The sequence below is a fragment of the Mesoplodon bidens genome (assembly GCF_964165515.1).
Source record: "Mesoplodon bidens genome assembly, chromosome: X".
Taxonomy (NCBI): Eukaryota; Metazoa; Chordata; class Mammalia; order Artiodactyla; family Ziphiidae; genus Mesoplodon; species Mesoplodon bidens.
Window position 1 is genome coordinate 93,194,305 of NC_138163.1, and position 14,531 is coordinate 93,208,835.

Here is a 14,531-nt window from a genome sequence, read left to right on the forward strand (position 1 = left end):
CTCACCATAACAAAAAGCAATTATGTAACATAATGGAGGTGTTAACTAACCTTATTTGGTAACCATTTTGCAATATATACATGTATCAAATCATCATGTTGTACACCTTAAACCTAGACAACGTTATATGTCAAATATATCTCAAGATAGCTCAGGAAAAAATCAATTGTATTTCTGTGCACTACCAAAGTTCAACTGGAAAATGGAATTTTTAAAATTAACACTTATACTAGCTCCACAAAAATGAAATATGTAAAAACCTAAAAACATGTACAGGATATGCAGGATGAAAACTAAAAAATACTGATGAAAAATCAAAGAACACCTAAATTAACTGAGAACCATACCATGTTCATGGATTAAAAGACTTGTGTAGGTGCAGGAAATTTTTCAGCTGTCTCCAAATTGACCTAAGGATTAAACATAATTCCAATCAAAACTCCACTGGATTAGTTGTAGATACAGACAAGCTGATTTTAAACTTTACATGGAAAGGCAAAAGAACTCGAAGAAAAGAATATTAAAACGAAGAAATGGAATAATCACAGTAACTTCAAGACTTACTATGAAGCTATAGTAATTAAGACAACATGGAATTTGCATTGATAGACATAAATCAACATAATAGTCGAGAAATAGACCCACGTGAATATAGTCACTTGATATTTTTTACAAAGATACAAAGGCATCTTGATGGTGGGAGAATAGTAATTCTTTTAATGGTTTTGAGAAAATCGGGTATCCATATTTTTTAAATGAACCTCAACTTAAACTCCACACCTTATATAAATATTAAGTCAAAATGGATCATAGATCCAAATATAAAATTACAAAACATTCAGAAGAATACAGAGAGAAAATCTTAATGGCATTGGTATAGGCAAATAGTAGATATGACACTAGAGATAAAATCCATTAAGATATAATTGATAAATTAGAATTCATTAAAATTTAAAATATTTGCTCTGATAGTCACTGTTAAAAGAAGGAAAACATAAACCACTGACTGGGAAATAATATTTGCAAATTACATATCCAATGACGACTTGTAGCCAGAACTCACAACACTCAATGCTAAGAAAATAAGTGACACAATTCGTATGTGGGCAAAAGACATGAGCACGCACTTCACAAAAGAGGATTATAGGATGACAGATAAGCAGATGAAAAGATGTTCACCATCATTAGCCATTAGAGAACTAAAAGCTAAAACTATGAGTACCACTACACACCTATTACGATATCTAAAGTAAACAATTATAACAACTCCAAGTGCTGGTGAGGATGGAGCAGAACTATAGTTGGCAGAACTATAACTCTCATACCTGCATAGTGGGTGGGCAAAATGGTAGAGCCACTCTGAAACACAGTTTGGCAGTTTCTTACAAATATAATTCGTATCACCAAAAAAAAAAGGATGAAAGGAAACTTTTAGAGGTGATGGGTAAGTTTATTACCTGATCATGGTGATCACGGGTGTATGAATAGGTTCAAACTCATCAAATTGTATACATTAAATGGGTGCCCTTTTAATATCAATTATAGCTCAATAAAGCTGTAAAACGTTAAACATAAACGTACCATAAGGACCAGCAATCCTAAACCAAGTATTTGCTCCACAAAAATAACAATTCTGTACCTGCAAAAAGCTGTACACAAATGTTTGTAAAAGCTCCATTCATAATCCCCATATATTGGAAACAACCCAAATAGCCTTCAATGAGGGAATGTATAAACAAACTGTGGTATATCCATACAATGGAGTACCACTCCAGAATTAAAAGGAATAAAACACTGATACATGGAACAAAATTAACTAATCTCAAAGCTAAGTGAAAATAAAAGCTGTTCTCAAAAGTCCTATATTCTATTCTGTGATTCCATTTATATACTGACAGAAAACAGACCAGTGGTTGTCAGGATTTAGGAATGGAAGGGAAACATGAAAACAAAGGGATAACACAGGCAGTTTAAGGGGTAATAGAACTGTTCTGTATTCTGATTGTGCTTGTTTTTAACCAATCTATACATTTGAAAATTAATAAAGGAAACCTCAACTAAAATTAAAAGTTGGGAATGGCCTGTAGAGGGAACTCTCATGCATGCATTATCACTGGCCATCCTTTGCATGCACTGACCTTGATTTGCATGCCCAACAGGAAGAAGCATAAATTTCACTCCCAAACAGAAAGTGCAACTACTTTAGTATCCTGAAGGAAGAATTTTCCTTGCTCAGCAACAGCCCAAGCAATAAAGAATGGGTGCAGCTCAGCCAATGAGAAATCATCATCACCATGAACTCTTACTTTTCTCCAATGAACTTTTATTTAGAGCTGTCCCTCTCAACTACACCTGCTTCCCTATAAAAGCAGCCTCTTTTCTTTTGTTCTCTGTACTTGTCTATGGTTTGACATAGATTGCATGTCTCAAAGTGCAATTAATTGCTGTTTCCCAAATAAAACCCATTTTGCTGGTAAAATAACTTCTGTTTTATTAGTTTTCAGTTAATACATGTTGAAATTCATATGACAGACAAATCTGAAATCCATGAAGCAGTATGCAAAAAATATATTTTAAGGTAAGTCTTTAAATATTGTACTTTATTATTTTACAGCAGTTTTAGGTTCACAGCAAAATTGAGAGGAAGGCACAAAGATTTTACATTCACCTCCTGTCCCCACACATGCATAGCTTCCCCCACTTTCAAAATCACTCACCCGAATTGTACATTTGTTATAATTGATGAATCTACATTGACACATTATAATCACCCAAAGTCCATAGTTTACCTTTGGGTTCACTCTTGGTGTCATACAATCTATGGGTTTGGGCAAATGTATAATGTCATGTATCTATTATTATAATATCATACAAAGTATTTTTACTTTCCTAAAAATTCTCTTTGTTCCACCTCTTCATTCCTCCCTCCACCCCAACTCTTGGCATACACTGATCTTTTTACTCTCTTCACAGTAAAAATGGAGACAAATGTTTTCTTTACCAGAATGTCATAAAATTGGAATCATACAGTATGTAGCCTTTTCAGATTGGCTTCTTTCACTTAGCAATATGCATTTGTTTCCTCTATGTCCTTTTATGACTTGATAGCTCATTTCTTTTTATTATTGAATAATTTCCCACTGTCTGAATGTACCACAGTTTATTTATCCATTCACTTACCAAAGGACATCTTGGTTGCTTCCAAGTTTGGATAATTATGAATAAAGCTGCTATAAACATCCATGTCCAGGTTTTTGTGTGGACAAAATTTTCAACTCCTTTTGGGTAAAAACCAAGGAATGTGATTGCTGGATTATATGGTAAGAGTATATTTAGTTTTGTAGAAACTGCCAATCTGTCTTCCAAAGTGGCTGTATAGTTTTGCATTTCCACTAGCAATGAATGAGAGTTCCTGTTCCACATCCTCACCAGGATTTGGTGTTATCAGTGTTCCAGATTTTGGTCATCCTAATAGGTGTGAAGTGGTATCTCACTGTTGTTTTAACTTGCATTTTCCTGATGCCATAGAATGTAAAGCATCATTTCACATGTTTATTCACTATCTGTATATCTTCTTTGGTAAGGTATCTGTTAAGGATTTGGGCCCATTTTTAATCAGGTTGTATGTTTTCTTATAGGCGACTTTTAAGAATTATTGGTATAGGGCTTCCCTGGTGGCGCAGTGGTTGAGAGTCCACCTGCCGATGCAGGGGACACGAGTTCGTGCCCCGGTCCGGGAAGATCCCACATCCCACATGCCACAGAGCGGCTGGGCCCGTGAGCCATGGCCACTGAGCCTGCGCGTCCGGAGCCTGTGCTCCGCAACGGGAGAAGCCACAACAGTGAGAGGCCTGTGTACCGAAAAAAAAAAAAAAAAAGAATTATTGGTATATTTAGGATAACAGTCCTTTATCAGTGGTGTTTTTGTAAATATTTTCTGTCTGTAGCTTGCCTCCTATTTTTCTTGGCATCTTTCGCAGACCAGAAGATTTTAATTTTAATAAAGTCTTGTTTCTTATTTCTTTCATAGATCATTCCTTTAGTGTTTTATCTAAAAAGTCATCACCATACCAAGGTCATCTAGGTTTTCTACTATGTTATGTTCTAAGAGTTTTATGGGTTTACATTATACAATTAGGTCTATGTCCATATTGAGTTGATTTTTTGAACTGTGTAAGGTCTGTGTCTAGATTCATTTTTATGCATGTGGATATCCAGTTTTTCCAGCACCATTTATTTATTTTTTTATTTTATTTTTTTAAAGTTGTTTTATTTTATTTTATTTTATTTTTAATTTTTATTTATTTATTTATGGCTGTGTTGGGTCTTCGTTTCTGTGCGAGGGCTTTCTCCAGTTGTGGCAAGTGGGGGCCACTCCTCATCGCGGTGCGCGGGCCTCTCACTATCGCGGCCTCCCTTGTTGCGGAGCACAGGCTCCAGACGCACAGGCTCAGTAATTGTGGCTCACGGGGCCAGCTGCTCCCTGGCATGTGGGATCTTCCCAGACCAGGGCTCGAACCCGTGTGTCCTGCATTGGCAGGCGGATTCTCAACCACTGCGCCACCAGGGAAGCCCTCCAGCACCATTTATTGAAGAGACTCTCTTTGCTCTATTTTATTGCATTTGCTCCTTTGTCAAAGATCAGTTGACTATATTTATGCAGGTCTATTTACGGGCTCTCTATTCTGTTCCACTGATCTATTTGTCAGTTCTTTCCCTAATATCTCACTCTTGATGACTGTAGCTTTATTGTAGTTCTTGGAGTCAGATGATGTCAATCCTGTAATTTTGTTCTCTCCTTCAATATGTGTTGGCTATCCTGGGTCTTTTGCCTCTCCATATAAACCTTTTTTTTCTTTGGCCAGTGGCTTGCAGGATCTTAGTTCCCCGACCAGTATTTGAATCCCAAGTCCTAACCACTGGGCCACCAGGGAATTCCCTATAAACTTTTGAATCAGTTTGTCAATATCCATTAAAAAACGTGCTGGGATTTTGATTGGGATTGCATTGAATCTATAGATCAATTTCAGAAGCACTGACATCTTGACAATATTAAATATTCCTACCCATGAACATGGACTCTCTCATCATTTATTTAGTTCTCTTTTGATTTCATTAATCGGCATTTTATAATTTTTCTCATATAGATCTTGTACATGTTTTGTTAGATTTATATCTAAATATTTAATTTGGGGAAGCTAATGTAAATAATATTACATTTCTAATTTCAAATTCAACTTATTTGTTGCTGATATGTAGAAAAGAGATTGATTTTTGTACATTAAAATCTTATTCTGCAACCTTGCTATAATCATTAGTCCCAAGAGTTTTTTGTTGATTCTTTCAATTATCTACAAAGACTATCATGTTATCTGAAAACACAATTTTATTTCTTCCTTCCCAATCTGTATACATTTTGTTTCCTTTTCTTGTCTTATTGCATTAGCAAGGACTTTCAGAAATGGAATGGTGAGAGAGGAAATCTTTGCCCTGTACCTGATCATAGTGGGAAAGCTTCAAGTTTCTCACCATTAAGTAGGATGTCAGTGATGGATTTTTTCATAGATAGTCCTTATCAAGTTGATAAAGATCCCCTCTGTTCCTAATTTACTGAGAGTTTATCAGGAATGAGTGTTGGATTTTGTCAAATGTGTTTTCTGCATCTATTGATATGAACATGTGATTTTCCTTTTTAGTTTATTGATGTGATGGATTTCATTTATCGATTTTCAAATGTTGAACCAGCCTTGCATACCTGGAATAATTTACACGTGGTTGCAGTGTATAATTCTTTTTACACATTGCTGGATTTGATTTGCTAATATTTTATTGAGAATTTTTGCATCTGATAAGCCAATCTTAAAAATAAAAGTTAAGATAATAGGGTTCAAAATGGCAGCATAAAAAGAGCCTGAACTTACCTCCTCCCAAGGATACAATAAATATACAGCTATATAAGGATCATTTCACCTGAAAAGAATGTGAGAATTGATTTGAGATGTGGGGGCGAGCAGTCACAGCACTATCCCACCACCTTGCTGAAGCTAGGGAATGTCTGTGGTTGCAGCACACGCACACACACACACACACACACACACACACACACACCATTCCCTGGCTGGGACAAGCGAGTATGACAAGTTGCAGTATTATTCCTCTCCCAGCCTAAAGCCAACTCAACACTTCCCTGCCACCAGGCTGGGTCTTGCAAATATGAGCACTTTCAGCATTCTCCTACACCTGGCCTAAAGCTGACATGCACTCAGACAAGGCACTCTACTGCTGTGTTGCTGAAGCCTGCAACTGTATGCAGTCGTTTTCCCACTGCCTTTCTGAAAAAAAGGGAACAAGCTCTGCACCATACACTCTCCAGCTTCCTAGCTAAAGTTGTTGGGCATGTACAATTCACAAAAGGGACAGCACTTGATTGCCTGGCCCTGTTGACCAAGAGGGCTGGCATTCCAGAGCTCCATGGGACTGTAACAGGGTACTGCACAGACAGCAGACTGAAACACAATCTCAGTCTTACTGTGAAAAAGGCCTATTTACTTAGTCTGGAACTTCACCATGAAGTAGAGGCTTCAGGTTTCCCACACATCTAGAGGTTAAGGAGGTGCTCCCAGGGTACATAAGCAGGGAGACACCATCCTTGCCCACCCTCTTGGCCTCACTAATGCTCAACAAGGCTCCCTGGAGTGTAGCCTATACACTAGTCAGGAGCCCCAATTTTTGCAGCTGTTACCCAGAGGACAACTCCAGGTGTCCTGGTCTGGAAGCCAGCAGAGAATACAATTATGGCTCCACTGGACTGTATATATCTGCATACTTTAAAAGTACTGCCTGAGGGTCTGGCTTCCAATCAGACTGACACTTGTGTTAAATGAGATTCCTCCCCTTGGAACACTGAGAGGTCTCAGCACATCCTCAACATTAGGGGCATATCAAGAATAAATCAGGTGGTATAGGCAACTGCAAAGATTTGTGAGACAACCAAGTGCTAGGACGAGGTTGAATGAGAAGGATCATCACCTACACTAGGTCACTCCTTCAAGAATGAGAGAGGTAGCAATATTGCCTAATACATGGAAATAAACATAGAGACCAAAGCAAAGTGAGGAAACAGAAAAAATATGTTCAAAATGAAAGAACAAGACAAAACCCTCAGAAATAGATCTTAATGATATGGGAATAAGTAATATAATTTATAAAGAATAAAAATGGGCTTCCCTGGTGGCACAGTGGTTGAGAATCCGCCTGCCAATGCAGGGGACATGGGTTTGAGCCCTGGTCCAGGAAGATCCCACATGCTGTGGAGCAACTAAGCCCGTGAGCCACAACTACTGAGCCTGCATTCTAGAGCCCATGCGCCACAACTACTGAAGCCTGTGCGCCTAGAATCTATGCTCCGCAACAAGAGAAGCCACCACAGTGAGAAACCCACGCACCACAAAGAAGAGTAAACCCTGTATGTGGCAACTAGAGAAAGCCTGTGCACAGCAACGAAGACCCAACGCAGCCAAAAATAAATAAAAATAATAATAATAATAAAAAAGAAGTGGTGGCCCCTTAAAAAAAAAGAATTCAAAGTGATGGTCATAAAGATTCTCATTGAACTTGGAGAAGAATGGATGAACACAGTGAGAACTTGAAAAAAAATTATAAAATATAAAAAAGAATCAATCAGAGGTGAAAAACACATAACTGAAATGGAAAATACACTAGAGGGAATCAATGGAAGGTTAGATAATACAGAAGAACAGACCAATGATCTGGAAGACAGGGTAGTGGAAATCACCCAATCAGAACATCAAAAAGAATACAGAATTCTGTGGAATGAGGATAGTTTAAGGGAACTTGGGGCAACCTCAGGCATACTAACATTTGTATTATAGGGACCTCCAGAAGGAAAAGAAAGAAAGGGGCAGAAAACTTCTTTGTAGAAATAATGGCTGAAAACTTCCCTAACCTGGGGAAAGGAACAGACATCCAAGTATGGAGAGTCCTAAACAAAATGAACCCAAAGAGATCCACACCAAGACACATTACAATTAAAATGTCAAAAGTTAAAAATAAAGAGAACTTTTAAAGCAACAAGTGTAAAACAACTAGTTACATATAAGTGAACCCCCTTAAGATTATCAGTGAATTTCTCAGCAGAAACTTTGGAGGCCAGGAAGAAGTGGCATGATACATTCAAAGTGATGAAAGGACAAAACTTACACCAAGACTACTCTATCCAGCAAGGTTATCATTCAGAATTGAAGGGGAAATAGTTTGCCAGACAAGCAAAAACTAAAGGAGTTCATCACCACTAAGCCAGCCTTACAAGAAATGATAAAGGGACTTCTTTAAGCAGAATGGAAGAGTCCATAAATAGAAATAAGAAAATATGCAAAAGAAAAATCTTCTTGGTAAAAACAAATATATAACAAAGCCACTTATGAAGCTAGAATGAAAGGTAAAAAACAAAAGTAGTAATATCAACTAAAAGTACAATAAGTAGTTGAGGGATACACAAAATAAGAAGATGTAAAATAGGTTGTCAAAAATATTAAAAGGGGGAGTAATTTAAAATATAGTGCTTTTAGAATGCATTTGAATTTAAGCAACTATGAACTTGAAATAATCTGCTTTATATACAGATTGTTATATATGAACCTCATGGTAACCAAAATCAAAAAACTTAAAATAGATACACAAAAAATAAAGAGAAAGGAATCCAAATATAACACTAAAGAAAATCATCAAACCACAAGGGAAGAGAACAAGAGAAACAGAAAAGAACAGAAAAGAACTGCAAAAAAAAAACAACAACCAGAAAACAATGAACAAAATGGCAAAAAGTACATACCTCTCAAAAATTAACTTAAAGGTAAATGGACTAAATAATCCAACCAAAATTCATGAAGTGGCTAAATGGATTAAAAAACAAGACCCATATATATGCTGCCTACAAGAGACTTACTTCAGATGTAAGGACACACACAGACTGAAAGTTAAAGGATGTAAAAAGATCTTCCATGTAAATGGAAACCAAAAGAAAGCTGGAGTAGCTATACTTACACAAAATAGACTTAAAGACTGCAATAAGATACAAATTAGGTCATTACATAATGATAAAGGAGTCAATCCAACAGGAGGATACACAGGCATACCTCATTTTATTGCCCTTTGTTTATTGTGTTTTACAGACATTGCACTTTTTTACAATTCAAAGCTTCATGACAACTCTGCACTGTCTGATGATGGTCAGCATTTTTTAGTACTTTTTTTAAAGATATAATGTTGTTGGACACAGTAGACTACAGTGTAGTGTAAACATGCCATTTATATGCACTGGAAAACCAAAAAACTCATGTGACTCACTTTATTGCAATATTCACTTTATTGAAGTGATCTGGAACCAAGCTCTCAGTATTTCCAAGGTATGCCTATAATAATTTTAGATATTTATGCACCCAACATAGGAGCACCTATATACAAAGAAATATTAATAGACCTAAAGGGAGAATAAAAGGCAATACATAATTGTAGAGGGCTTTAATACCCCACTTTTATCAATGGATATATCATCCAGACAGAAAATCAACAAGGAAATATTGACCTTAAATGACAAGATGAATTTAACAAAATATACACAACATTCCATCCAAAAGAAACAGAATACACATTCTTCTCAAGAACACATGGAACATTCTCCAGGATACATCATATGTTAGGGCACAAAACTGGTCTTAATAAATTTAAGGGACTTCTCTGGTGGCACAGTGGTTAAAAATCCACCTGCCAATGCAGGGGCACGGGTCTGATCCTTGGTCCAGGAAGACCCCACATGCTGCGGAGAACCTAAGCCCATGTGCCACAAGTACTGAGCCTGCACATCACAACTACTGAAGCCTGCATGCCCTAGAGCCCGTGTGCCGCAACTATTGAGCCCACACACCACAACTACTGAAGCCCATGTGCCTAGAGCCCATGCCCTGCAACAAGAGAAGCCACTGCAATGAGAAGCCTGCGCACTGAAACAAAGAGTAGCCCCCTCTCGCCACAACTAGAAAAAGCCCATACGCAGCAATGAAGACCCAACATAGCCCCAAAAAATAGATAAATAAAAAATAAAATAAAATAAAATAACTTAAGAAAATAAATTTAAGAAAATTGAAATCATATCAAGCATCTTTTTGGACTATAGAAACTAGAAATCAATTAGAAGAAGAAAAGTGGAAAATTCACAAATAACTGGAGATTAAACATGTTACTGAAAAACCAATGAGTCAAAGAAAAATCAATAGAGAAGTAAAAAATGCCTTGAGTCAATGAAAATGGCAATACAACATACCAAAACATATGGGCTACAGCAAAAGGAGTTGCAAGAGGGAAATTCATGGAGATAAATGATTACATCATAAAACAATAAAAAGCTCAAATAAACAACCTAACTTTATACCTCAAGGAACTAGAAAAAAGAAGAACAAATGAAGCCCAAAGTCAGTAGAAGGAAGGAAATAATAAAGATCAGAGTGGAAATAAATGAAATAGAGACTAAAAGGACAATCTAAAAAAATCAATAAAATTAAGAGCTCATTCCTTGAAAAGATAAATAAAATTGACAAAACTTTAGCTGCACTTACCAAGAAAAAAAGAGCAAGTCTCAAATAAATAAAATCAGAAATTATAGAGAAGATGTTACAATTGATACCACAGAAATACAAAGGATAATGAGACTACTATGAAGAATTATATACCAACAAATTGGACAACCTATAGGAAACTGATAAATTCCTAGAAACATACAACCTACCAAGACTGATTCAGGAAGAAACAGAAAATATAAATAGACCAACCACTCCCCAAAAATTAAAAGCGCTGGATAAGATGGCTTCAATGGTAAATTCTACCAAACATTTGAAGAATAAATACCAATACTTCTCAAACTCTTCTAAAATATAGAAAATGGAGGGGGCAACACATCTAAATGCATTTTTTTTTTTTTTTTTTTTTTTGCGGTATGTGGGCCTCTCATTGTTGTGGCCTCTCCCGTTGCGAAGCACAGGCTCCGGACGCACAGGCTCAGCAGCCATGGCTCACGGGCCCAGCCGCTCCGCGGCATGTGGGATCCTCCCAGACCGGGGCACGAACCCGTGTCCCCTGCATCGGCAGGCGGACTCTCAACCACTGCGCCACCAGGGAAGCCCTAAATGCATTTTTTGAGACCAACATTACCTTAATCTCAAAATTAGACAAGGACACCAAGAAAAGAAAATTACAGTCCAACATTCCTGAGGGACATAGAATCAAAAATCCTCAAAAAAATATTTGCAAACAAAATTCAGCAACACAATAAAAGAATTGTAACCATAATCAAGTGGAATTTTTCCAGAGATTCAATAATGGTTCAACATCCACAAATCAAACAGTATGCCATACCACAGTAACAAAATGAGTGACAAAAATCATATGATCATCTCAAAAGACAGAAAAGACATTTGACAAATGTCAACATATATTTATGATAGAAACTCTCTCTCAACAAGGTGAGTATAGAGGGAATATATCACAACATAATAAAGGCCATAGAAGACAAGCCCATGGCTAACTTCATGCTCAGTGGTGAAAAACTGAAAGCATTTCCTCTAAGGTCAGAAACAAGACAGAGATGCCCACTCTCTTCACTTTTATTCAACATAATATTGGAAATCCTAACCACAGCAGTCAGACAAGGAAAAGAAATAAATGGAATTAATATTGAAAATGAGTAAGTAGAATTGTCACTGTTTGCAGATGAAATGATACTACATATGGGAAATCCTAAAGACACCACCTAAAAGGGGTGGGATGAACTGGGAGATTGGGATTGACATATATACACTAATATGTATAAAATAGATAACTAATAAGAACCTGCTGTATAGTACAGGGAACTCTACTCAGTGCTCTGTGGTGACCTAAATGAGAAAGAAATCCCAAATAAGGAGATATATGTATACATATAGCTGATTCACTTCACTGTACAGCAGAAACTAACACAACATTGTTAAGCAACTACACCCCAATTTAAAAAAAAAAACACCTAAAATTTATTAGAACTAATTAATGAATTCAGTAAAGTTGCAGGATACACAATTAATACACAGAAGTCAGTTGCCTTTCTATACAATAATAATGAATTATCAGAAAGAGAAATTATTAAAACAAGCCTATTTACAACTGAATCAAAAAGAATTAAATACCTAGGAATAAATGTAACCAAGAAAGTAAAAGACTCATACTTGGAAAACGAATAGGTATTGATGAAAGAAACTGAAGATGATACAAACGGATGGAAAGATATACCATGTTCATGGGTTGGAAGAATTAATATTGTTAGGCAGAACACTCTATGACATAAATCACAGCAAGATCCTTTTTGACCCACCTCCTAGAGGAATGGAAATAAAAACAAAAATAAACAAATGGGACCTAATGAAACTTAAAAGCTTTTGCACAGCAAAGGAAACAATAAACAAGACGAAAAGACAACCCTCAGAATGGGAGAAAATATTTGCAAATGAAGCAACTGATAAAGGATTAAGCTCCAAAATTTACAAGCAGCTCATGTAGCTCAAGCAGCTCAATATCAAAAAAAACAAACAACCCAATCCAAAAATGGGCAGAAGACCTAAACAGACATTTCTCCAAAGAAGATATACAGATCGCCAACAAACACATGAAAGAATGCTCAACATCATCAATCATTAGAGAAATGCAAATCAAAACTACAATGAGATATCATCTCACACCAGTCAGAATGGCCATCATCAAAAAATCTACAAACAATAAATGCTGGAGAGGGTGTGGAGAAAAGGGAACACTCTTGCACTGTTGATGGGAATGTGAATTGATACAGCCACTATGGAGAACAGTATGGAGGTTCCATACAAAACTAAAAATAGAATTACTATACAACCCAGCAATCCCACTACTAGGCATATACCCTGAGAAAACCATAATTGAAAAAGAGTCATGTACCAAAATGTTCATTGCAGCACTATTTACAATAGCCAGGACATGGAAGCAACCTAAATGTCCATAAACAGATGAATGGATAAAGAAGATGTGGCACATATATACAATGGAATATTACTCAGCCATTAAAAGAAAGAAAATTGAGTTATTTGTAGTGAGGTGGATGGACCTAGAGTCTGTCATACAGAGTGAAGTAAGTCAGAAAGAGAAAAACAAATACCATATGCTAACACATATATATGGAACCTAAGGAAAAAAAAAAGGTCATGAAGAACCTAGGGGCAAGATGCGAATAAAGATGCAGACCTACTAGAGAATGGACTTGAGGATATGGGGAGGAGGGAGGGTAAGCTGTGACAAAGTGAGAGAGTGGCATGGACATATATACACTACCAAATGTAAAACAGATAGCTAGTGGGAAGCAGCTGCATAGCACAGGGAGATCAGCTCGGTGCTTTGTGAGCACCTAGAGGGGTGGGATAGGGAGGGTGGGAGGGAGGGATATGCAAGAGGGAAGAGATATGGGGATATATGTATATGTGTAACTGATTCACTTTGTTATAAAGCAGAAACTAAGACACCATTGTAAAGCAATTATACTCCAATAAAGATGTTAAAAAAAACTTTCTGTTATAAACAAACAAACAAACAAATAAATAAAGTGGCAGAGCCGGGGGTGGGGGGAAAGAATTAATATTGTTAAAATGACCATACTACCCAAGATGATCTATAGATTTGATGCAATCCTTATCAAAGTACCAATGAAATATTTCACTGAACTGGAACAAAGGATCCTACACTTTGTATGGCATCACACACACACTAAAACCCAAGGAGCCAAAACAGTCTGAGAAAGAAGAAAAAGCTGGAGGTATCACACTCCCTGATTTTAATCTATACTAAAAAGCTACACTAATCAAAACAGTATGGTACTGGCATGAAAACAGACACATATATCAATGTAACAGAATAAGGAGTCCAGAAATAAACCCACATTTATATGGTTAATTAATCTATGACAAAGGAGGCACAAATATGCAATATGAGAAAGACAGCTTCTTCAGTAAATGATGCTGGAAAAACTAAACAGCCATATGCCAAAAAAAAAACCAAACTGGACTACTTTTTCATACCATGTACAAAAGTGAACTCAAAATGGATTAAAGACTTAAATGTAACACCCGAAACCATAAAATTCATAGAAGAATCACAGGCAATACATTCTCTGACATTTATCTTAGCAACGTGTTTTTGGATAGGTCTCCTCAGGCAAGGGAAACAAAATGGGACTACATCAAAATAAAAAGCTTTTGCACAGTGAAAAAAATTATCAACAAAATGAAAAGGAAATGAGAGCTTATATTTGCAAATGATACATCCAACAAGAGGTTAGTTAATATGCAAAATATGAAAAGAACTCATACAACTCAACATCAAAAAAACAAACCCAAGTAAAAAATGGGCATATGGGGCTTCCCTGGTGGCACAGTGATTGAGAATCTGTCTGCTAATGCAGGGGACACAGG